Below are 26553 nucleotides of genomic sequence, written 5' to 3'. Positions count from 1 at the left end.
AGGACCAAGTTTGTAGAACTCTTTTGCATGTTTCAATTAAAGCTAAAAAAAAAAACAAAAAAAAAACCCCAAAAATCTTTTGCTGTAACAATGTCCAGGTCTTTCTAGGAGAATTATCAATGGGGATGCTAGTAAAATAGTCTGAGTACATTCAACATTCCTGATACCTAATGGTTTTCAAACACAGTTTTAATGATCTGTGCAGAATGATGTGAGGAAATAGAACTAAATAGCAAAATAACTGGAGAGTAATACGAGGTGACATTAAGAGATAGTTGTGTTTTGTATCCTATGAACTGTAGCTTGCCAGGCTCCCCTGTCCATGAGATTGCCTAGGCAAGAATACTGGAGTGGGTTGTCATTTCCTTCTCCAGGGTATCTTCCCCACCCAGGGATCAAAACTGCATCCCCTGCATTGGTAGGCATATTCTTTACCACGGTGCCACTAAGGAAGCCCTTCTAGTAGAGAATATGGTCCGCAAAGCACATAATTAATTATGATGAAACCAAAGTAACAAACTTTGTCCACTATAACTGAATATGACATAAAAGAGAAGTCCATCAAAGACTAAATATTTTGAAATTCTGAGTCTTGTTTTACTATATCACAGAACTTTTCAGTACTTTACTCCAACATAAGGAACTAGAAAACTAATTTATAAAATTGTTTCTATAGTAACAATGAAAATTCAGTGATTATAAAGATTTTAGCAAGTACATAATCTGATGCCTGACTCTGAATATTAGGGACATAAATATGTCAGAAGACTGACTTGATCTACAATGAATTTTTGTATTTGAAAACACAAAATCTGCTATTCTTACTAGTTTTTTATTTTCTTTGAACTTAACCAAGAATTATTTTCTCTTATCTCAGCTTCTTGGGTTAGCCTCTTCAAAGAAAATGCAATGCTTGTGACCTGTAGAGATTTAGAAAAGGTATCCCCGACTAAAATGAGTGCCTCAATAAAAGGAAAAATTCTGTACAGATCTCTTCCATTTGACGCTGCTAAACTTAAGTACAATAATGTCACATGTACTTATACAGTAATTGTGGGCACGCCTAAGTCCCTCCCTCTTTCCTAAACCAAATTCCCCAGATCCTAGAAATCCAGCCCTTCTGCCCTCCGGAGGCGCCTTTCCCAACGTAAAGTACAATTTAAAATTTAAGCTCCTGACTAAATAATGATTCCGTAGTCAACTGCTCGGGGATCTGGGCACCCCAGTGCCTCTGGAGCGTGCAGCGGGGTGTAGGGAAGGGCAGGGGGAGTGGGCGAAGCTGCTGGTTGGTGCCTGAAATCTGTGCGTTGCCCCTTTAATTGTGTCCCCAGCCCTCGGGCGTTTCTGTCCAACGCCCACGTCAGCAAATACCTTTTGTTTCTCTCACGTTGGGGCTTCTTGTTTTGGGGCGCAAAGGAACGGCTTCGAAAGGGGGAATTTCCCCCGCCGAGAACCGGGAATCTTCCCCCCAGCCCGCGCGCGCGACCCGCCGTTGCGCCGCGGCCCGCGGTAAGTGGCTGCGCGCCGCGCGGGCGGAGGGCGGGCGGGGCGTCGGGGCAGCCTCGCACGGGCCCGCAAGCCTCGCTGCGGGCGGCGGCGCGGGCGAAGGCGCCGCGGGCTTTGCTCCCCGGGCGGTGGCGGCGGGATACGGCCCGGGCGCTGCGCCCCCAGACGTCCCCGGGCTGGGAGAGCGGCGGGAGGCGCAGAGGCGAGCGGGCGCCATTTGCAGCCCCGGGCGCAGCGGCGGTGGCGCGCCGGCTCTGAGGGGCTGGAGACGGTCACAAAGGAGGCGCGGCCGGGCGGCCGGCGCCGAGGACCTGGCCTGGCGGCGGTGGCCGGCGAGGAGAGGCGGGCGGCGGCGGGGCGCACCGGTTCCCGGACTGCGCGGCCGCCGCGCCCGCCCTGCCACCCGGCCCTGTCCGCCTGCGCGCCCGGGAGGGGCTGCGGGACAATGGCCGCGCCGTCGCCGCCCGCGCCCGCCCGACCGCCCCACCGCCCCCGCCGAGCGCCGCGCCCGCCTGGCCGCCCGGCCCAGCCCGGCCGTGGCGCGGGGAAAGGCGGGAAGGCGCGCGGAGCCTCCTGGCGGCGGTGGCGGGAAGGCGGCGCGGGGCCGGTGCCGGGCGTGTCTGGAGCCGTCGGGCGCCGCAGACTCCCGGAGGGTCGGCGGCCGGCGGGGCTCGGGCTGCGCGGCCAGTGATGGGTGGCCCGCCGGATGGGGCGGCCAAGGTCTGGGGCTTGTCACCTGCGGCCAGGAGTCCGAGTTTCTCCGTACATCTTCCATCTTTTGGTTTTATATCGTGACGCGACAGATCCGGGCTTAGAACCCAAGCAGACTTACTATACCTAACTAATATTGTGCTGTAATTACTGTTTTATGACGGACTCACACATATGCACCTTCTGCCTATGTAGACGGCATCTTTTGTAAGTTAATAGCAGTTTGACACCTTCGCCTTCAAATGCGCTTATTTATTATTGATTGTGCCAGTAGCCAGGTTCTGTATCTTGCAAAGGCGGTTCTCCCCGCCCCCCCCACCCCGGCCCCGGCTTTCGTTTTTCTTTTTAAATTAAAATATAGTAGACATATAACCTTATGTTAGGCTTAGTCCATAATGGGTTTGCAAGCGGTAGATTCTCACCTATTGGGCTTTTAAACTACACACGTCAGTATTACTTCTGTTCTTAATAAGCATTTATATTTGCAGAACTTTAGTAAATGGAGTGCTTTCGCCTATATGAATTGTTTCACTTTTTTTCACATAAAACAACCATCCAGTCAGGCCGGTGGTTTTTCTACTTTCTAGGTGGGGAAACGCATTAAGCATTTAAACGTTAAGCCAAGAGGTGAACAGTGGCAGGCTTCCAGCGCCCTTGCCTCCTGTTCTTGCTCTTCATTTCCTCTTGAAGTCACCTCCAGAGTCTTTAAGTAAGCAAGTCATATCGTTCCCATGCTCTTAAAAACCTTAACCGATCTTATCAGAAACAAGTCTAAAATCCTCAGCAGAATAAACCTCAGGCTCAAAACTTCCTCTCTAATCTTCCCCGAGTCTCAGATAAGGCTTGAGTTTGTGGGACCCCTGGAGCAAGAGCCCTTCACTGAAGGGCTGTTAGGCAGACTATAACCAGGAATCAGATACCTTTATTCCTGGGAGTCCCCCTGGCCACACAAATGGTAAATGGGAAGTGAGAATCTAACCTGCCACCCTCGGCCAAATGGGCATGTTTGGGTTAGGCTGTGAAATATTAGACCGAGGCATCATGAGTACCTTGGCTTCTTTCAAGTTGTGAATTCCCCATGAAAGAGAGCAGCCTGCCAGAACTTATCTTGCAGCCTTGAAATCACCAGCTCTGCTGTTGATGATGATTTGAGCCCCCAAACTTTGTAAGATAGGGTAATACTTGATTCATCCTGTATCATTTAAATCTTATTTTCTAGATAAAATGGAATTTATGTCTAATAGGCTCAACCTTTTCAGTGACCTATCTGTTTATAATAATTAAAGAATTTGGTGCGAGTGTTTTGATCCCCTTGAGGAAAGTTCTTGTCACTTTTTTGCTTAGAATTGGTCAATGGCTGCTCATCTTCAGTGGCTCCCCGTCTTAATCAGACCAAAAGCCCAAGGCCCTAAAGAGTCTACCAAGTCCTACAGGAACTGGTCCCATGATGTCCTGTGAAAGTCGCTCAGTCGTGTCTGACTCTTTTCGACCCCATGGACTATACAGTCCTTGGAATTCTCCAGGCCAGAATACTGGAGTGGGTAGCCTTTCCCTTCTCCAGGGGATCTTCCCAATCCAGGGACTGAACCCAGGTCTCCCGCATTGCAGGGAGATTCTTTACCAGCTGAGCCACAAGGGGAGCCCCATGGTGTCCTACTGCCCCACAATCTGTTGTTCCTCTCTGACTCCATCTTTCATTACTCTCCCCAGCCCTCCATTTTCTAAAATTTTTTTAGCTCCCTGACTCGGGATCCAACCCATACCCCCTACATTGGGAGCACTGAGTCTTAACCACTGGACTGCCAGGGAAGTCCTCCCCAGCTCTTGCTGTTTCTCCAACCTCCTTGCCTGCTTCTCTTCAGAGCCTTTGCATTTGCTGTTCCATCTGCCTGGAACAGCCTTCCTCCAGATAGCTGAATAACTCTCTTACCATCTTTGGACTTTACTTTAAATGCCATCTTCTCATTGAGACTTTCCTCAAATATTGTTTTTATTTTCTTAACATTTTTATATTTAATTCTGATTGCAATTTCTTAATTCTAATTTACAGGGTTAAAAGATATGTATCCATACAATTACCACGCCAGTTTGCTGAAGTTTCTCATGGCCCAGGGATTTATCCTAAGGAGACTGAACTTTGTATTTGTGACCTTTGTATTGGTGATACATTAAAATCTTAATTAATAGCTATATACCTTTAAAGGGGGCTTCCCTGGTGTTTCAGTGGTAAAGAACACACCTGCCAATGCCAGAGACACAGGAGATGCAGGTTTGATCCCTGGAGGAGGAAATGGCATCCCACTCCAGTATTCTTACCAATGTTCCACGGGCAGAGGAGCCTGGCAGCCACAGTCCGTGGGGTCACAAAGAGTCAGACATGACTGAGCACACACACACCTTTAAAAAGATGGTCTTCTAGCCCACAACTGTTATATTTGTTACCTAAATCTTTCCTTTACTTGTGGAAATGCATGTCTATTCCTTCTATTCCAAAGACTTTTTAACTTCAGTTCAGTCACTCAGTCATGTCTGAATCTTTGCGACCCCATGAATCGCAGCACACCAGGCCTCCCTGTCCATCACCAACTCCCGGAGTTCACCCAAACTCTTGTCCATCGAGTCGGTGATGCCATCCAGCCATCTCACCCTCTCGTACCCTTCTTCTCCTGCCCCCAATCCCTCACAGCATCAGAGTCTTTTCCAATGAGTCAACTCTTCGCATGAGGTGGCCAAAGTATTGGAGTTTCAGCTTCAGCATCAGTCCTTCCAAAGAACACCCAGGACTGATCTCCTTTAAGATGGACTGGTTGGATCTCCTTGCAGTCCAAGGGACTCTCAAGAGTCTTCTCCAACACCACAGTTCAAAAGCATCAATTCTTTTTAACTTAATGATTCCTAAAATATGTATATTGTCTTTTTCATCCACCTTTAAAGATCTTGAACTTGGTGGGAATCATTAATTCTTTAATATTCTTAGGACTGTTATAGATTAAACTCTTACAGATATTTGAAATGTTTCAAATTTCATTTTTTGTGTTTATTTTTGGCTGCGCTGGGTCTCTCTTGCTGTGTGTGAGTTTTCTGTAATTGTGGCAAGCGGGGGCTACTCTCTAGTTGTATGTGAAATCTCCCCGGGCCAGAGACTGAACCCATGTTGTGGCAGGTGGATTCCCAACCACTGGACCATCATGGAAGTCCTCAATTGAATTTTGACTGTCTGCATGAACTAGTGTAACTAGCTGTTTCAACTTATAAGGTCAATCTACTAAAAAGAAAATTTGAAACATATTACCCATTTCCATGACTTAATCACATACTTTGAGAATAACCTAAACCTTTCCTGATGACTCAGGAATACAATTATGGCTCTTTCCCTCCGAGAAGGCTGCAGAGGCAGACTATACAGCCATGGCCAAGATAAAGGCTCAAGACCTTCGTGGCAAGAAGAATGAGGAGCTGCTGAAAAAGTTGGAAGACCTGAAAGTGGAGCTATGCTAGCTTCGTGTGGCTAAAGTGACAGACAGTGAGGCTTCCAAACTCTCCAAGATTCTCATTTTTAAATCCATTGCCAGTGTACTCACCGTCATTAACCAGACTCAGAAAGAGAAGCTCGGGAAATCTGTAAGGGTAAGAAGCCTCTGATCTGTGACCCAAGAAAACACGAGCCATGCACCAAGCATGAACAGAACCTGAAGATCAAGAAGCAGTGGTGGAAAGAGTGGCTGTTCCCACTCCGGGAATATGCGGTCAAGGCCTGAGCATCCAGGCATCAATAAAACAAGCAAACTGGCAAAAAAAAAAAAAAAAAAAAGTACAATTATGAATGCAAGTTATGTTAATGCTTTGTAGGTGTAAATATTAGTATATCGAGTTATAACTACCCCAATTTATAGGACAATTCCTATTTTCTTGGAAAAATTCCTGTATATCGCTTCTGTTTTTCAGTCTCTATGCCTTAATTTAGTTCCTCACCATTTCTTACTTTGACAACTGCATTAAGCCTTTAAATTAATCTCCCTGGCCCTGCCTCTCCCACTATTTCTCCAGGCTGTTTTGGGTTTTTTTTTCAGGGTATACAAACTGGCTCATCATAACAATAATACCTAATAATTATTGAGCCCTAACTGCATGGTGAGCCACTAGGATATTAAAAAGCAAAGATATCACTTTGCTGACAAATGTCCGTCTAGTCGAAGCTATGGTTCTTCCAGTAGTCATGTATGGATGTGAGAGCTGGACCGTAAAGAAGACAGAGCACCAAAGAATTGATGTTTTTGAACTGTCATGCTGAAGAAGACTCTCGAGAGTCCCCTGGACAGCAAGGAGATCAAACTAGTCAATCTTAAAGGAAATCAACCCTGAATACAATATGCATTGCAAGGGCTGATGCTGAAGCTGAAGCTCCAATACTTTGGCCACCTGATGTGAAAAGCCGACTCATTGGAAAAGACCTTGATGCTGGGAAAGATTGAAGGCAGAAGGAGAAGAGGGTGACAGAGGATGGGGTGGTTGGATGGCATCATTGATTCAATTGTCATGAACTTGGGCAAACTCCGGGAGATGGTGAGGGACAGGGAGGCCTGGCGTCCTGCAGTCCATGGGGTCGCAAAGAGTCAGACACGACTTGGCTACTGAACAACAACAGATGGCATGCTAGGCTTCCCAGGTGGCGCTAATGGTAAAGAAATCATGCCTCTCCTGCCAGTTCAGGAGAGGCAAGAGACACTGGTTCCATCCCTGGGTTGGAAAGATCCCCTGGAGAAGGAAATAGCAACCCACTCCAGTATTCCTGCCTGGGAAATCCCACGGACAGAGTAGCCTGATCCATGGGGTTTCAAAGAGCTGGACATGAATGAGCACACACACACCCACCTGCTTGCTAGGCATTTTGCATACATTATGGTCAGAAAAAATGCAGGACTTAAAAGAGTGCTGGTTTGGGGTCAGTCAGCCTGAATTCCAGTCTGTTCCCTTGCTTCATGTGTAGTCTTGGAGAAGATTTTGTTTTTATTCCTCTGTGCCTCTGTTTCTTGATCTATACCATGTGAATCACAGTAGCACTTATTTCATGAGGCTGTTGTGAGGACTGAAATAAGATAATGGGTGTAAAATGCTTACTACTGTGCTTAGTAAACCTTCAAATATTAGCTATTTACTTTTATGAAGATATAACTCATATACCATAAAATTCACCTTTTAAAGTGTACAATTCAGTGTTTTTTAGTGTATCACAAAGTTATGCAGCCATCACTACTCTGTAATCATAGAACACTTTACTGCATAAAGAAACCGCACATCCATTAATAGCCCCTGACAACACTAACCTACTCTCTGTCTCTCACCTGCCCATGCTGGATATTTCATATAAAAGAAATCATAAAATATATGGTGTCTTGTGACCGGCTTCTTTTGCTTAGCTTGAAGTTTTTAAGTTTCATCCATGTGGTAGCAAATAGGAAATCAGTTTTTCATTCCTTTTTAATGGCTGAATAACTTTCCATTGAGTGGATCTACCACATTTTGTTTGTCCATTTCCCAAATGTTGATGGACATTGGGTTGTTTCTACCCTTTCACTGTTATGAATAATGCTGCTATAAACATTTGTATACAAATTTCTATGGGCATATATAGTTTCATTTCTCTTAAACATAAACATAAACCTGGGAGTGGAATTGCAGTCTTGTGGTAACTCTATGTTTAATCATTTAGGAACTACCAGGCTGTTTTCCAAAATGGGTGTACCATTTTACATTCCAACTGGCAGTACGTGAAGGTTCTGATTTCTACACATCCTGGCCAACACTTGTTATTTTCCTGTGTGTGTGTGTGTGTGTGTGTGTGTGTTTATAGTAGTCAGCCTAATGGGTGTGAAGTCATATCTCACTGACTTTTACTTGCATTTCCTTAATGACTCCTGATGCTAAACATATCTTCACATGCTCATTGTTGTTTGTCTTTATTTCTTATTGCTGTTAATCTTACTTATCTTAGCTATTATCTTACTTAATCCTCTCAACAGACTTCCTTAGCGCCTCTTAAGTCAGTATCTCCATTTTACAAAAAGGAAACTGGTACTTAGGGTTAAGTAACTTGACTAAGTCACATAGCTAGTCGTTGGTAGACCTATAACCATGTCATTCTTCTTAAAATCCTTCAAAAATGTCCAGACCCACAGAAGTGGAGGGGTTTTAGGAGCTGGCACCTACATACTGTTCTCTGTTCATCTCCCACTGTCCCTTCACAGACCCTGAGTCTCTAGCCACAGCAAACTTTTTTGAAGAGGTCATGCTTTTTAATACTTGCTATGCCTCTGCCCTTTGGGCTTCTGTCTAGAATGCCCTTTGTCCTCTTCGCCATTATGAACTTTTATTCATCCTTCAAGACTCGACTGTTACTGCCTTTTGGAAGCTTTTGTGGACTTGCTTCTTAGGTGGCACTAGTGGTAAAGAACCCTCCTGCCAATGCAGGAGACAAGAGACGTGGGTTCAATCCCTGGATCAGGAAGATCTCCTGGAGAAGGGCATCGCAACCCACTCCAGTATTCTTGCCTGGGGAATCCCATGGACAGAGGAGCCTGGCAGGCTACAGTCCATACGGTCGCAAAGAGTTGGACATGACTGAGGCGACTTGGCATGCATGCATGTGGACACTGCCAGGCAGAGTCATTTGCTTCCTTGGTTTTATAGTTTCCTTCTCCTAGGAGTACTTTCTTTCTCTCTCTGCTGATAGACACTGAGGCCTTGTAGGGCACTGATCTTTGATATATCATCAGGGTTGTATTCCCAGGGCCAGAGATTGCCTGGCATTGAGCAGGTGCTCAATAAATAGATATTGAATGAATATGTTTCACATTTCAGAATATCTGTTCTCATGAAAATAAAAAATATTTTTCTTTAAAAAAAGGGAAAGAGAGACTTGCCTGGTAGTCCAGTGGCTAAGACTCTGCACATTCAATGCAAGGGACCCAAGTTCCATCCCTGCCCAGGGCACTAGATCCCACATGCCACAGCTGAGTTTTCATTCCAAAACTAAAGATCCCAAGTGTTGCAGCTAAGACCTGACACAGCCAAAAAATAATATTTTTTTTAAAAAAGAACAAAATATATATGATGGTGAAAGTCGCTCAGTCGTGTCTGACTCTTTTCGGGCCCCATGGACTATACAGTCCATGGGATTCTCCAGAATACTGGAGTGGGTAGCTGTTTCCTTCTCCAGGGATCTTCCCAACCCAAGGATTGAACCGGGGTCTCCTGCATTGCAAGTGGATTCTTTACCAACCAAACTATCAGGGAAGCCCAAAAATATATATAGCTGTATGATTTTCAGAACAGTGTAAAAGTAGTTATTGCATCAAAGCATGAAGTTTCTTTCTTTCCATTGTTTTTCTAACTCTTCAGTAAATCTCCATTGCTCTTGAGTCCTGGACTTTCTGCAGCATCTGAACTGTCGAAGGTACAGCAAACACCTTTGTATTGGCTTCAGGGCCCTCTGTCTCGCTGGTTGTTGGATAAGGTGAAACACAGCGTTCTTATAATTTCAGCATATTGCGGGGGAGCTTTATTCCAAAATCTTTATCATCAGAATACACTTTTTTTTTTTAAACGCAGAATACACTTCACACCAAACCAGGCCATAATTTCATCTAAGACCTTCTTAATAAGTACATTAGAATAGCATTCTAAGCCTAAACATTAAAATTTTAAACTTCCAATTTTCAAATCTTACAGAGTACTGATCTCATTCTCATGAAGTCTCCTCTCTGATAACATTTTAAAAACAATCTAAATTTTAAATAAGTGTCTAAGTGTCTGTTAATGGACGAATGGATAAATGTGGTTTATATATAATGGGATAATATTCGGTCATGACAAAAAAGAAATCCTGTCATGTGTGACAACATGGACGGACCCAAAAAATAATATGCTAAGTGAATTAAGCTAGGTGGAGAAAGACAAATATTGTGTGTTATCACTTATACGTGAAATCTGAAAACTCCAACTCATAGAACAGAGTAGAAAAGTAGTCAGGGACTGGAGGGTGGGGAAAATAGGGTGAGATTGCTAAAAAGGCACAAAATTTTCAGCTATAAGATGAATAAGTTCTGAGGATCTAATGTATAACATAGAGACTATAGTTGATAACACTGTATTATACAATTGAAATTTGCTAAGGGAGCAGAACTTAAATGTTCTCACCAAAAAAAAGAAAGAAAAGGTAAAGATGGCGCAGTGGTCAAGAATCTGCCTGCCACTGCAGGAGATGCAAGAGACACAGGTTCTATCCCTGGGTCGGGAAGATGCCCTGAGGAGGAAATGGCAATCCACTCCAATATTCTTGCCTGGAAAATCCCATGAACAGAGGAGCCAGGTGGGCTGCAGTTCATGGGGTCACAAAGAGTCAGACACAACTCAGCAAATCAGCATGCATTAATTAACTAGGTAGGAGGAATCCTTTTACAATGTATATGTATATCAGATACCATAATGTACACTTTAATATCTTACAGATTTATTTGTCAGTTCTATCTTAATGAAGCTGAAAAAAAAATCTGAATAACACACCCTGGTTTATCAGTTTAGTTCAGTAGCTCAGTTGTGTCCAACTCTTTGTGACCCCATGGACTGCAACATGCCAGGCCTCCCTGTCCATCACCAACTCCTGGAGTTTACTCAAACTCATGTCCATTGAGTCAGTGATGCCATCCAACCATCTCATCCTCTGTCATCGGCTTCTCTTCCCGCCTTCAATCTTTCCCAGCATCAGGGTCTTTTCAAATGAGTTAGCTCTTCGAAAGCAGGTGGCCAAAGTATTGGAGTTGCAGCTTCAACATCAGTCCTTCCAATGAACACTCAGGACTGATCTCCTTTAGGATGGACTGGTTGGATCTCCTTGCAGTCCAAGGGACTCTCAAGAGTCTTCTCCAACACCACGGTTCAAAAGCATCAATTCTTTGGCACTCAGCTTTCCTTATAGTCCAAGTCTCACATCCATACATGACTACTGGAAAAACCATAGCTTTGACTAGATGGACCTTTGTTGGTAAAGTAATGTCTTTGCTTTTTAATATGCTGTCTAGGTTGGTCATACCTTTGTTTCCAAGGAGTAAGCATCTTTTAATTTCATGGCTGCAGTCACCATCTGCAGTGATTTTGGAGCCCCAAAAAATAAAGTCAGAGCATAGTTAATGAGGTAGTATTTGTAATGGGAAAATGGCAAAAATTGTTACTAGAAAATTACTCTTCCTTAGGGTGAGACCCACAAAAACTAGTTAGAGTAACTAATTAGTTGGCTAGTTTGCTATCCTCAGGTACACTGTGGTTCTGAAATGGTCACTCTCTCTGTGTATACATATATGATGAAACCAGTCAGATCTTTTCTGTGACCACTTGTGTGTAAGTTAAAATTCTTGAGGTCACAATAAAATGTATAGTAATAAAATTCTAAAATGTTTACATTTTCTACTCAATTAAAGCAGTGTTTTAAAGTGGCCTGCATAACTAGTAATATTACCGTGATAATAGCTAACATCTCTCAGGGGCTTTTTCTAAGACTGCTGCTGCTAAGTCGCTTCAGTCGTGTCCGACACTGCGACCCCATAGACAGCAGCCCACCAGGTTCCCCTGTCCCTGGGATTCTCCAGGCAAGAATGCTGGAGTGGGTTGCTATTTCCTTCTCCAATGCATGAAAGTGAAAAGTGAAAGTGAAGTCGCTCAGTCGTGTCTGACTCTGAGTGACCCCACGGACTGTAGCCTACCAGGCTCCTCCGTCCATGGGATTTTCCAGGCAAGAGTACTGGAGTGGGGTGCCATTGCCTTCTCCGTTTCTAAGACAGTCACTATTATAAGCACTTTCAGTTCAGTTTAGTTCAATCACTCAGTTGTGTCCAACTCTTTTCGACCCCATGTACTGCAGCACGCCAGGCTTCCCTGTCCATCACCAATGCCCAGAGCTTACTCGGACTCATGTCCATAGAGCTGGCAATGCCATCCAACCATTTCATCCTCTGTCGTTCCCTTCTGCCTTCAATCTTTCCCAGCATCAGGGTCTTTTCCAGTGAGTCAGTTCTTTGCATCAGGTGGTCAAAATATTGGAGTTTCAGCTTCAGCATCAGCCCTTCCAATGAATATTCAGGACTGATTTCCTTTAGGCTTGACTGTTTTGATCTCCTTGCAGTCCACGGGACTCTTCAAAAGCATCGATTTTTTGGCACTCAGCTTTATAGTCCAACTCTCACATCCATACATGACTACTGGAAAAACCAGTACTTTACTTAGATTATCTTTTCATTTACTATGTCCCATAACTGGAAGATATTATTGCTAGTCCCATTTTATAGATGAAGAAACTAAGGTACAGGGACATTAACATCCCAGGAAGGTTAATGTATGGCAGAGCCAGAATTTGCACCGAGGCAGTCTGATTCCAGAGCATGTATCGTCAAGCGCACTGCTCAGTACTGCAGCTCACAGACAGACCAGTCACCCTTCTGCTTATGTATTGAGGCAACTGGTGTGCTAATATGTCATCTGGGCCCAGTTGCAGGAAAGAGAAACCACTCTAGCATTTTAGTCTGTTTGCAGAATTACTCGAAGGGCTGGGAGGCATGGGCCTTCAGAAATTATTCCCAGCACCAGACTACTTATCAGGCCCTCCAGGGGAGGGTCTCAGGAGGCCACCCCAGCCACATCTGAGTTCCAGATGACATTGCTTGCTGCAGTTCAAGGGTCAGGAAATTGCTATTCTGAAATTGCCCCTCAACACCCACCAACTAGTAACGGCTATCTCCACCAAACTTGTCTCTTGACAGCTGTGAGGTTCGGGACGCTGGAACACTGCAGAAAAACCCAATGTTTCCATAAATGTGCTTGCCAGCATTAACAGTCAGAAGAGCAGAAAGATGGCTCCCGCCCCATTTCTGCCTTCCAAATCTCACGAAACAGCTGACAGATAGACCCCATTTCACATGGGGAAACATAACTGTAGAAGAGTCTGGGAAATGGACATTTTAATTTTCCACAAGGAAGTTAGAAAGGATGCTGGGGGTTAATACTCAAATCCACTCAGATAATTTTCTGCTAGGGTAGAATTTGGTGGTTGTCACTAAAGATGACATTTCATCAGTATATATAAACTGTTTCTGGTACAGACTATGTTCAAAAATCAGTTCTCTTTAAAAAAAAGCCCCAGAATTAACTTTACTTGCCTCTGTACAGACCCAGTACAGTGGACAGTGCCAGTTAGTTTTCTTAAGTAACATTGTTGAAATAGTTAAAGCTAAATAGTTATAGCTATTAAAGCTATCAAAGTGAATACCCTTTACTGAGTGTCCTTCTCACTCACTGGGGCTAGGAGTGGATGAGGTTTTAGGGTTGGGAGGAGTTGTTCTCAAAAGTTATTGGGCTTCCCTGGTGGCTCAGTGGTAAAGAATCCTCCTGCCAATGCAGGGAGCAGAGGTCGATCCCTAGTCCAGGAAGATCCAACGTGCCACGAAGCAACTGAGCCTGTGCGCCACAACTGTTGAGCCTGTGCTCTAGAACCTGGGAGCCACAGCTGCTGAAGCCTGCACACTGGAGAGTTCATTCTCCACAAGAGAAGCCACTGCAAGGAGAGTAGCGTCCACTTGCTGCAACTAGAAAAAAGTCCATGCAGCAACAAGGACTCAGCACAGCCAAAAAAAAGAAAACAGGGTATTTATTTTGTTCCCCCAACTACAGAGTCCTAGTTTACCTCTAAATTAGACCCTGCTGTTTTAATGATGGGTATTTCTTAAAATCCTTTTCATAGCCAACTCTATTCTTTGCTGTATTTCAAATGTAAACACATAAAAAGTGTTGATAACCCATCTCCATAGGTTTGCTGCTTCCCAGCTCCCTCACCTTTTGCTCTAGTTTTTTGTTTTTTGTCCCTTTATTTAAAAAAAAATTTTTAAAGTCTCCCATTCTTCCCAGCTATAGAGACTGTGGGAATTTTTTTTATATAAACTTTGCCAATCATAAGAGGAAATAACATTACACTTTATGGAATACTCAGGTCATCTTGGCTCTTTTCTCTTTTGGTTGCTGCTCAAAATTTTGTGTTGTTGTTAACTTCCAGGTCAGTGTTTTGAATGCTTTAATTTGCCAGAATTCAGACCTCCTCATGAGTGGGTAACTGATGTGTTTATTTTATTAACTAAAGTATATTTGAGCAGTTATCTTTTGTCTGGTGGTGTTTTCAGGATGCTTATTTAAAAGTTATTTCATTTCATTTTCTTCTTTATAACTGCTATATTTAAAATTTTTTCTACAAGTATATAATGCTTTTATTTTATTTTTAAATTTAATTAATTTATGTATTTCTGACTGTGCTGGGTCTTTACCGCTGTGCGGGGGCTATTCTCTGCAGCATGCAGGCTTCTCATTGCAGCGGCTTCTCTTGCTGCGGAGCACAGGTTCTAGGGAGCGTGGGCTTCAGTAGTTGCAGCGCCCAGGCTCAGTAGTTGTGGCACACGGACTTAGTTGCTTTGTGGCACGTGGGATCTTCCTGGACCAGGGATCAAATGTGTATCCCCTGCATTGACAGGCAGATTCTTTACCACTGAGCCAGCAGGGAAGCCCTATAATACCTTTTTAAAATTAGAAATAACCTGTATTACTTTAAAAATGATTTCATTAATTTAGTCAAAATTATTTTGATGGGAATTCTTAGCTTAATTGATTGATTTAAAAAGCATTTAATTCATTTTCCACTGCCTATGAACGTAAAGCCTTAACAGTCTCTACATTAACAAAATTTCATCAATGAGCAAAATAGTTGAACAGATTTTTTTTTGGGGGGGGAATGAAAAAGGTTTGGATTAGAGTAGAAATGCATGGGCTCAGTTACTCTATGGCATGTAGGATCTTCCCATAGCAGGGATTGAACAAGTGTCCCATGCATTGCAAGGTGGACTCTTCACCAGTGGACCATCAGGGAAGCCCAACACTCAAACATTTTTAACACAAGAATTAAATTTGCAGCTGCTCCTGCAAATTGAGAGACACTGGTTCAGTCTGGCAAACAAATGAAAGATCTGGGTGACTGTAATATGCCAAAGCCTTTGACTGTGTGGATCACAATAAACTGTGGAAAATTCTGAAAGAGATGGGAATACCAGATCACCTGCCCTGCCTCTTGAGAAACCTATATGCAGGTCAGGAAGCAACAGTTAGAACTGGACATGGAACAACAGACTGGTTCCAAATAGGAAAAAACGTACATCAAGACTGTATATTGTCACCCTGCTTATTTAACTTCTATGCAGAGTACATCATGAGAAACGCTGGGCTGGAAGAAGCACAAGCTGGAATCAAGATTGCCAGGAGAAATATCAATAACCTCAGATATGCAGATGACACCACCCTTATGGCAGAAAATGAAGAGGAACTAAAAAGCCTCTTGATGAAAGTGAAAGAGGAGAGTGAAAAAGTTGGCTTAAAGCTCAACATCCAGAAAACGAAGATCATGGCATCTGGTCCCCTCACTTCCTGGGAAATAGATGGGGAAACAGTGGAAACAGTGTCAGACTTTATTTTTTGGGGCTCCAAAATCACTGAAGATGGTGATTGCAGCCATGAAATTAAAAGATGCTTACTCCTTGGAAGGAAAATTATGACCAACCTAGATAGTATATTCAAAAGCAGAGATATTACTTTGCCAAAAAAGGTCTGTCTAGTCAAGGCTATGGTTTTTCCAGTGGTCATGTATGGATGTGAGAGTTGAACTGTGAAGAAAGCTGAGCGGCAAAGAATTGATGCTTTTGAACTGTGGTGTTGGAGAAGACTCTTGAGAGTCCCTTGGACTGCAAGGAGATCCAACCAGTCCATTCTAAAGGAGATCAGTCCTGGGTGTTCTTTGGAAGGACTGATGCTAAAGCTGAAAGTCCAATACTTTGGCCACCTCATGCGAAGAGTTGACTCATTGGAAAAGACTCTGATGCTGGGAGGGACTGGGGGCAGGAGGAGAAGGGGAAGACAGAGGATGAGATGGCTGGATGGCATCACTGACTCGATGGACGTGAGTTTGAGTAAACTCCGGAAGATGGTGATGGACAAGGAGGCCTGGCGTGCTGTGATTCATGGGGTCGCAAAGAGTCGGACATGACTGAGCTACTGAACTGAACTGAACTGAACTGAATGGGACTTTGTGAACATATGTAGTAGGACTTTTTCCTCCACTTCCCTGTTAACCATAGAGTTTTAAAGAAATGTTTAACTTTGTAAGTTGAATCTTTAAAGCTATTCTGTTTGGTTTTCTTGCAAATCATATTGATGTCATTTATAGGAAAAGGGTAATAGAACATATGTTGCTGTCTTGGTATTTCATCTGTTGACCAGCCTTTGAACAGCTGTTGTCTTAAAAAGTTTATTTTATTCTTAAAGTTGAAAAGTATGTTTGCTTTCAGTCTGCCATAATATATTTTAATTTTGGAAATCTTTATTGCAGACTTTAATATGAAGAGGTTCAGGATTCCCACATCTGTTCTGTGCTAGATGATCTGTTTTTACATGCTCAAGAAATGATACTTGATAAATGCTCCTATTTAATTTATTTCCATAAATATTTATGTACCTTAGCAGTCATTTCTGTCTCTTATTACAAATGTTTATTATAAATAGCTCTTTTCTCTTTCTACAGGACAATCCTTCATATACAGACTGCGTCACTTGGACTCTTCTATTTTTATTCTATTCAACCAGCTTAGCAGGGTTTCAAGAACAGTATTTATAAATTTCCAGGTATGAAAAATTTTAATTGTTGATATTAACTGAAATATATAGATAAAAAGAGTTTTTCAATTATAGATTTTATATATCAGAGTAAGTAATTTTATTGCTTGAAAATTCACTATATAAAACATTCAGCATTCTGATCTTGGCTGGGTCTTCCTGCTCACTTATGGCTAAATTTTCAATTCATTGCCCATCTTGTGTATATGTATCTCTACCATTGTGCCTTTTAAAAAAAATTATTTATTTATTTGGCTGTGTTGAGTCTTAGTTGTGGCACGTTGATTCTCTAGTTGTGGCCCATGCGCTCCAGAGTTCACAGGCTTAGTAATTGCAGTTCATGTGGGATCTTAGTTCCCCAATCAGGGGTCAAATCGAAGTCCCCTGCATTGCAAGGTGGATTCTTAACCGATGGACTGCCAGGGGAATCCCTCTTCCATTTGGTTTTAATCAAAGACTCATGTTACATAAGAGCTAGAGATTATCTACACCAATCCCCTCAATTTTCAGAGAAGGAAATGAAACCTAGAAAGGTGAAGTTGCTTGTCCCTGCACATATAGCTAATTTAGTGGCAGAACTCTGATCTCCCAGCTCTTCCAAGAAAGCAATGAAGGACTGTAGCTCATCAGTGACATCCTGCAGCTTTGAAGTCACTTTCTGAATTAATATCCTCCCCACTTTTTTTTTCTCTAGGCTTCACTGCAACTTTTGGGATTTTAGTTCCCTGACCAGGGATTGAACCCCCAGCCCTCAGAAGTGAAAGCTTAGAGTCCTAACCACTGGACCACCAGCAGATTCCCTGGGTTAATACTCTTTTCTGTAAAATGGAGCTAACAATGCCGTCTACCTTCTAGGTCGTGGTGTGTCAGGATTCAGGAGATAGAGCACATTGCTACTATTATTACTGCTGTGCCCCTTCCATTTCTCAATGTGTAGACTGCTTCACTGCTTCTTAAAGCTCCTCACCCTTGGTGTACCTGTCACATGCTCTCCTGATTCTTCTTATATTTCTCTGTCTGTAACTCTGCCTTCTCTTCCCCATTCTGCTCCACAATCAGGGCGGTCCTCCAGCTTCTCCCCGCTGCCCGTATTTCCTCTGAGCCTCTTCTCTATTTGCAGATCTCTCCCACATCACCACCTTCAAGTCTGACGTCCCCTCTGAACTTCAGACTAGGATTTCCAGTAGCCCTCTGGCCACAGCTACCTGATTTCCCACTCACATCAGACAGCATGTACTTAAAACCTAAGTCATTGCTTTTTCCCTAACTTGGCTTTCTTCCTTCCGGCTTTCTAATTTCTGTTAGTGATACTGCTAAACACCACATCACTGGGTTCTCTTTCTTTCTCTCTAGCCTTCCACAGCCAATTACAAATCATGGTACACTTTGGTACAATTAGGCAAGTCGAATAAGAGTTATAAGAGCTCTGGAGACTGCAGTGGGGCTCTCTGAACATAAGCAGTAGAATTTTTCAATCAGCCATCAAGACCCATGGATTTATATCCCATTCGGGTCATTTGTATCTTTTCCTTCCTTCCCATTCCTGCCATCATCACTGTGTTTAGACCAGTAAGCAGATTGACAATTGCAATAGTATAGCTGTTTGTTCACCTAGCACTCGCTTGGTTTGTTCTCTCTTTCTTCCCAGAAATATAACTTCCTGACGTTTCATAATGGAATGTGAGCTTGTCATTTGTTCATGGGACACATGAATCTTGACATCAGTAGACACAGAATATTATTACTCTGTGAGCTCCCAAGATATCTTAATCATGAATTACAACCTAGATCTGGATAAATGTGAGACTGATAGTTAATATTTCACCCACTTGTTTGACACACTTAAAAATTTTTTTAATATATATTCATGTAATTCCAAACTCAGAATGTTAAAAAAGTATACCATATAACGTCTCCCCTCCATCTTTGCCTCTATCTCCCAGATCCCAGCTTGCCTCCAGTTAGCAACCACTGTCCTGGTTTTCCAGAGTTCCCACTTTTTTCCCTTATATTTTTTGGGTGTGTTCTTTGCTTTTTAAAAAGACTTAACTATGTGTATCATGTGTTATATTGGTGTCTTAGCCATCTTTCCATATGACTTTTTTCCTCTACTGATGGACACTTTTCTAGCCTTTTGCTATTGTAGACAGTGCTGCAGTGAATAACTATGTACATGTGTCCCTTCGATCATGTACCAGGATACTAGTGCTGGTGCTTAGTCTCTCAGTCGTGTCCGACTCTTTGCGACCCCATGGACTGTAGCCCGCCAGGTTCCTCTGTCAATGGAATTTCCCAAGCAAGAACACTGGACTGGATTGCCATTTCTTCCTCCAGTGAATCTTCCTGACCCAGGGATTAAGCCCATATCTCTTGCATCTCCTGCATTGGCAGGCGAATTCTTTTCTACTTTGCCACCTGGGAAGCCCCATGTACTAGTATGCCTGTAGGATAAATTCCCAGGAGTGAAGTTGCTTGGTCAGAGAATATATGCATTCATCATTTTGAGAACTGTTGCCAAATTGCCTTCCATGGAATGACACCAATTTGTATTCCTACCAGTCAAGATTGAAAGTGCTTACTTTCCCACAGTCTTATCAATATTATCAAATGTTTGGATTTTGTGGCTCATTTGAGAGAGGAAAACTGAAACATCAATATAGTTTTAATTTACATTTATATTTTTATGACTGAAGTTGAACATCCCTTCATATGATATTTGTATTTCTTTTTCTGTAACTGTTCGTCTTATTTTTTCTTAGGTAATCATTCTTTTCTAGCAAATTTCTTAGAAGCTTAGTGTATATTATGGAGATTGCCATTTCTCTAAAGATGTTTTTGCCATGTTGTCATCTGTCTTTTCCCTTTTTGTGGTATATTTTGTTATACAGAATTTTGTTTTATCTTTATGTCGTCACATGTATCAGTCATTTATGGCTTTTGTATTTTGAGTCATGGTTATAAAGGCCTTTCCCAATTTGAGTTTATAAACCTTCTATATATTTTCATAGCACTTTTATGGACTTATTTTCACACCTAGCTCTTTGATCCTTATGGCATTTATTGTGGTATGAGATTGGGGTATAAATCCAGCTTTTTTTTTTTTTTCCAGAAGGCTAAAAATTGTCCCAGTGCCACTTAGTAAATTGCTCATCTTTTTACCATAGGTTCATCATATATTAAATTCCCACATATATTGGGGTGCTTTTCTGGATTTCCTAGTATACTATACTGGTCTGTCTGTGTCTTTATCATCAGCATCACATCACAGTTTTAATTATTGATGAAGTATATAATATAACTGAATGTCTGTTGGTGCTAATTCCGTCTCTTCGTTCTTTTTCAAAATTTAACTGGCTGTTGTATATTTATTTTTCCATAAAACTTTAGCATCAACTTGTATTGATCTTAAAATGACCTACTGGTATTTTTATTATGATCATGTTATATTATAAAATGACTTAGGAAGAATTGACATCTTAATATGTTGAACGTTCCTATTCAAAGAATTTGATTTTCTGTAGTCTTCTCTTGTGTCCTTAGGTTTTTTTTATAAGTCTTATGCATTTCTTGTTAAATTTATTCCTCCGTGTTTTGTATTTTTAATGCTGTTGAAAACAGGAGTCCTTTATTTCATTATATTTCTTACCTGGTATTTTTTTTTTTGCGCACACACACACACACACACACACATATATAAGTTAATGAGTTAATGATTTCTAATATGCATTTCATAATCTCCTACCCCCGTTAATACTCTTTTTGTTTGTGGTAATTTTACAGTTGATTCTCTATCATTTTCCAGGTATACAGTCATATCCACAAACAGTGGTAATTTCACCTCCTACTTTCTAGTTCTTTCTCTAGTTTCTTTCTCAAGTCTTATTGCATTGGCTAATGTCCCCAGAACAATGTTAAATAATATGTAGTGGGAATAGATGGCATCCTTGTTCTGTTGCTGACTTTACTGGGTAACTTCTATTAAATGCTAGATTTGGGGCTAAAATAGATATATTTTTATCAGGAACAAACTTTTAATAGATTATAGATCAGACTCTGTGCCATAAAATGGAGATTAAAAAAATAAAATGACTATAACTATACCTGCCTTCAAAGAGTTTGTAGGAAAAGATAGGTACAAAAATTAGTGTGAAAGGTGTCACAGTAAAATTATGTATAGTTCACAACAGGGACACACAAAAAAGGCGGTATTCAATCAGCTTGAATCCCATGTCAAGAGAAAATTCTAAAGAACAGTGTACTCAAAACATATTGGCTTAGTTTGCCTTTGAAATGTTTTCATTGAGTTAATTATAGAATGTCCTTGACTTTAAAGTCAGGATATAGGAAAGTCATGTAAATAACCTTTGTTATCCCTGCCCTGCAAATGGGTTCATTATTACCATTTTTCTAGATTATATATATACATTAATATACAATATTTGTTTTTTTCTTTTTGACTTCACTCAGTATAACAGGCTCTAGATTAATCCACCTCACTAGAACTGACTCAAATTTGTTCCTTTTTATGGCTGAGTTGGAGAAGGCAATGGCACCCCAGTCCAGTACTCTTACCTGGAAACTCCCATGGATGGAGGAGCCTGGTGGGCTGCAGTTCATGGGGTCGCAAAGAGTCAGACACGACTGAGCGACTTCCCTTTCACTTTTCACTTTCATGCATTGGAGAAGGAAATGGCAACCCACTCCAGCGTTCTTGCCTGGAGAATCCCAGGGACAGAGGAGCCTGGTGGGCTGCCGTCTATGGGGTCGCACAGAGTCAGACACGACTGAAGCGACTTAGCAGCAGCAGCAGCAGCATGGCTGAGTAATATTCCATTGTATGTGTGCAGGGCAGTAATAAAGACATATAGATACAGCAGGGGATGGAAAGGGTGGGACAAATTGAGACAGTAACATTGAAACATATACATTATGGTATGTAAAGTAGCAGGAAGTTGCTATATAACACAGGGAGCTCATGACAGCCTAGAAGGGTGGAATGAGGTGAGGGGTGGAAGGGAGGTTCAAGAGGGAGGGGATATATGTATACTTCTGGATGATTCACATCATTGTACAGCAGAAACCAACTCAACATTGTAAAGCAATTATCTTCCAATTAAAAGTAAATTAAAAATAAAAAAGAACCTTGTTAGTTCAGTAAGGACATTAGTGAAGATATTTATTGAATGTCTCAAACATTAAATCAGTGCTGGGCTTCCCTGGTGGCTCAGTTGGTAAAGAATCCATCTGCAATGCAGGAGACCCAGGTTCAATCCTTGGGTGGGGAAGATCCTCTGGAGAAGGAAATGGCTACCCACTCTAGTATTCTTGGCTGGAAAATCCCATGGGCAGAGGAGCCTGGCTGGCTACAGTCCATGGGTTGCAAAGAGTCAGACACAACTGAGCGACTGAACCACCACCACCACACACATAGACATGGTCTCTCCTCGTGTGATTATTACAGTGTAGCAGGGAAACACACATCCAAGCAGGCAAATAAAATGCATTCCAGCAGTTGCCATGGCATACATGTATACAATGCAGTGGGTCCTGGAAGAAATAGCAATTAGCATGAACCCAGGAAAGTCAAGGTAAGCTTCCCAAGTGATGCTGTGTTTGAGCTGACTCTGAAGGAAGAGTATGAGCTTCTCAGACTGAGAAGGGTAGTTTTAATTGCAGCATAGGAACAATATATAAAAAGCTTGGCAGCGTGAAGGGTATGGTGTACCTGGGAGTGGCATAGATCTTAAGAGTGGGAGGTAGGTAGCTGGAAGGAGATGAGCATACAGAGATTGGTAGAAGTTGGGTCCCAAGGGGTATTAAATCCATTTGTAGAAATATGGACTTTATCAAGGAGGCAGGAAGGAGCACTAAAGAATTTTAAACAGGAGAATCTGGAAAGATCACATACTTCAGGACGGATTGAAGGGTAAAAGATAAAAGGCAAGGAGACCAGTTAGGAAGTTTATTGTATTGGTCCGAATATTCTCTATAATGACATTTAATGCCCTCAGAAGAATTCACATACAGATTCCTCCTAGAAGTTAGCGCCAGAAAAATGCTCATTTCATAGTGGGCAAATGTTGCGAGCATTATATAAATTGTTTTTATTTCTCTGTTTTGTTTTGGTTTTTGCCTTGGATTACAGTACAAATGGTGCTCAGTGTAAACCTACAGAAACCATCTCATCTCCATGTAAAATTTCTAATTTCTATTGTAAAATATGTTTCATATATATGTATTTAAAACTACTTTAAAAAGGATGTATGATCATTTTGGAAAATATACACAAATGTAATGAAAAAATATAAATTCCTGACATCATCTATTGCCACTGCTCACCAGCTGTTTCCATCCTAAATCAATGACATTCTACCTCCATCTCAACTGCAAAAAGAACTCGTTACTTTGCAAGGGGGCAAATTCTGTGTTGAGCAGCTTAACCTGGTATTACTCAAAATAGTTTTTTGGTTTTTTTACCAAAACATTAAGATATACTACATTTTACATCTTGACCAGGACTTACCTGGTAACTCAGCTGGTAAAGAATCTGCCTACAATGCAGGACACCCTGGTTCAATTCCTGGGTCAGGAAGATCCCCTGGAGAAGGGATAGGCTACACACTCCAGTATTCTTGGGTTTCCCTGGTGGCTCAGATGGTAAAGAATTGGCCTGTAATGCAGAACACCTGGGTTTGATCCCTGGGTTGGGAAGATCCCCTGGAGGAGGGCATGGCAACTCACTCCAGTATTTTTGCCTGGAGAATCCCCATGGACAGAGGAGACTGGCAGGCTACAGTCCATGGGATCCCAAAGAGTTGTACACGATTGAGCGACTAAACACAGCACATCTTGACCTATACACACCTAGGATTCTGTATATTAATCTCTCTCTATCTGAAACAGAAAAATCAGGTAAGAATTCTTACTACTTGCAATAAGCTCTAATATTTTAAATTCTATTTTGTGTTCTTTAAAATCCTGCTTGTACCCACTAAATTGATTTCACAGCCCACTAATGGACCGAGATAAGCAGTAAAATAACCACCGACTTAAAACTTTCCAAACCTTAGTTTGCTTGCATATAAATATGAAGGCACTAGATCAAGACATCTGAGTTCAAAAAATCCCATCAAGTTCTCATTTTTAAGAAACTGTTCTTCATGTTGAGTTAACATCTGCTTCCTTTGAGTCCTATCCATTGGTCCATTTTGCTTTTCAGAACCACACTGAAACATTTATTCAACAAATATGACTGAGCACCTGTGTGCCAGACGTGCTCTGTGCTAGGGGTGCTGAACAGTCAGCCCTTGTGGAACTTAAGGTTCTAGTGATCAGTCCAGAGGACTCGTCTGCCGGAGCTGCTGGAAGAATAATTCTGCTTCCTCTTCCACGTAATTGTTCTTCAATATTGGAAGACAACTATCATGTTTCCTTTTAATCTTTTCTCCTAGTTTCTAAACTGACATAGTTTCTATTGACAACAGCTGTTGAATCATAGTGATCAACTGAAACTTCCCATACTAAAGATGGACTTGCCAAGGTAACCTCTAATAGTGATATTGAAGCAAAGATTTGTTTAAAGTTGGGGAACAAGTTATGTGAAGATCTGGGTGAGGAGGGTTCCTGACACAGGGCCTATCAGGAGTGCATTGGCACGTTGGGAAACATCGAGACCATTGAGGCTGGAGCTAGGGGAGGTAGGGGATGGGAGGAAAGGTCTTGCAGTCCTTTTGGATGAGGGTAATGATTTTGGAATTCTTTCTGAAAGAAAACCTCTGGAGGTTTTGAGAAGAGGAATGAGATGACATGACTTGTATTTTAGCAGATCCCTCTGGTAAGAGCAGGGCCAGAAAGAAAGCCAAGGCATTAGTCTGTTTATTCGAGTGTTCTTTTATGATCCTCCTTATAGAGTTTTATCATATGCTTCTTAAACTTCCTGCATATTTCTTAAGATATTTAATTTTAACAATTTTGCGAGAACCTTTCATTGCATTGGATAGCTAGCTACTCATTTTTGTGTGTTCACTTTGTGTGTTTTATAACTGGATATCTTCATATATTCTCTTGTTTCTAGGAGTGTTTTTTTTTTTTTTTTTACTTTATTAAGGTATAATTTACATACAATAAGAGGTATGGTGTTTTAAGTGTACAAGTTCAATGGGTTTTGATATGTATTCATGTGTAACAATCACCAAAAATAAGATAGAACATTTCTATCACCCAGAATTTCCCTCTTATTTCCCCTTGCCCCCATTGCCTTTTATCAGTCTGCTTTCTGTCACTCTACATTAGTCTTGCCCATTTCCAGAATTTCATGTGACTGGAATCACACACTGTTGACTCTTTTGTATCTAGCTTTTTTTGTTGAGGCTAATGCTTTTGAGATTCATTCATATCATTTTGTGTATCAGAGGTTTGTTCTTTTCTGTTGCTCACTGCTATTCTTTGGTATGGATGTACCACAATTTATCCATTCACCAGTTGATGGACATTTCTTTCTAGATGAGGATGAATGTGAATGAAGCAGCTCTAATTTCTTGTACAAACCTCTTTGTGGACATATATTTTCATTTCTCTAGGGTAAATACTTAGAAGTGGAATTCTTGGGTCCTGGAGTAGGTTTAACTTTACTGGAACTGCTAAACAGTTTTCCAAAGTAATTGTACCATTTTGCATTCCCACCAGTGGTGTGTGAGATCCAGTTTCTCCACATCCTTGTCAACACTTGGTACTGTCAGCCTTTTTAGTTTTAGCCATTACAGTGGGTGTGTAATGACGTTTCATTTTTCATTGTGTATTTCCCTAATGGTTAATGATATTGAACATTTTTTCATGAGCTAATTTGTGTGTCTTTTAGTGAAATATCAGTTCAAATCATTTGCCAATGAGTTGTTTGTCCTCTTAGTAAGTTTTTTGAAGTCTTTATCTATTCTAGATACAAGTCTTTAAAAATATTTATTTATTTATTTATTTATGGCTGTGCTGGATCCTCGTTGCTGTGTGAGGACTTTCTCTAGTTGCGGAGAGTAGGGGCCACTCTCTAGTTGCAGTGCGTGGGCTTCTCATTGTGGTGGTTTCTCTTGTTGTGGAGCATGAGCTTTAGGGTGCGTGGGCTTCAGTAGCCGCTGCACATGGGCTCAGTAGTTGCAGCTCGCAGGCTCCAGAGCACAGGCTCACTAGTTGTGGCTCATGGGCTTAGTTGCCCTGAGGCATCTGGGATCTTCCTGGGCCAGAGATCAAACCCACATCCCATGCATTAACAGGCAGATTCTTAACCACTGGACCACCAGGGAAGTCCTGTCTTTCACTTTAGATTGGACTGATCCTGACATGTCCCAGATCATTTGACCTCTGAAAATGTCAATGAGGAGGCAAAACTCTCAGTTTTCACGGTATTTGTCTCCTACCTTCTAGCATACATTTTTCTTACTAAGGTATCTAAGATACTTGCTACTTTCTTTTTATTATGTTCAATCAGCATTATAATATCGATGTAGTGAACTGTTGTCCCTGATAGGTGAAAACAAACTGCTACTAATCCATATAGAGACAAAATATCTCTCAAGTCAATGGCTGTATTCCAAGGGC

The 26553-nt window shown here is 41.8% G+C and overlaps 1 protein-coding gene and 1 pseudogene across 1 annotated transcript in view; both read left to right on the top strand.

Moving 5' to 3' along the window:
* Positions 1 to 1118: 1118 nt before the first annotated feature.
* ZBTB8A (zinc finger and BTB domain containing 8A) overlaps positions 1119 to 26553 on the top strand; it is a 58829-nt gene continuing 33394 nt past the window's right edge. Inside the window, exons 1-2 of the mRNA XM_027517115.1 lie at positions 1119 to 1509; positions 16874 to 16974. The gene's annotated coding sequence lies outside the window, so the exon portion shown is untranslated. The remainder of the gene's footprint in view (positions 1510 to 16873; positions 16975 to 26553) is intronic.
* Positions 5344 to 6034, top strand: LOC113877223 (annotated as a pseudogene).

The sequence above is a fragment of the Bos indicus x Bos taurus genome, chromosome 2, assembly GCF_003369695.1.
Source record: "Bos indicus x Bos taurus breed Angus x Brahman F1 hybrid chromosome 2, Bos_hybrid_MaternalHap_v2.0, whole genome shotgun sequence".
Taxonomy (NCBI): domain Eukaryota; kingdom Metazoa; phylum Chordata; class Mammalia; order Artiodactyla; family Bovidae; genus Bos; species Bos indicus x Bos taurus.
Note: the sequence above shows the minus strand (reverse complement) of the source record. Positions and strands in the feature narration are given on the sequence as shown.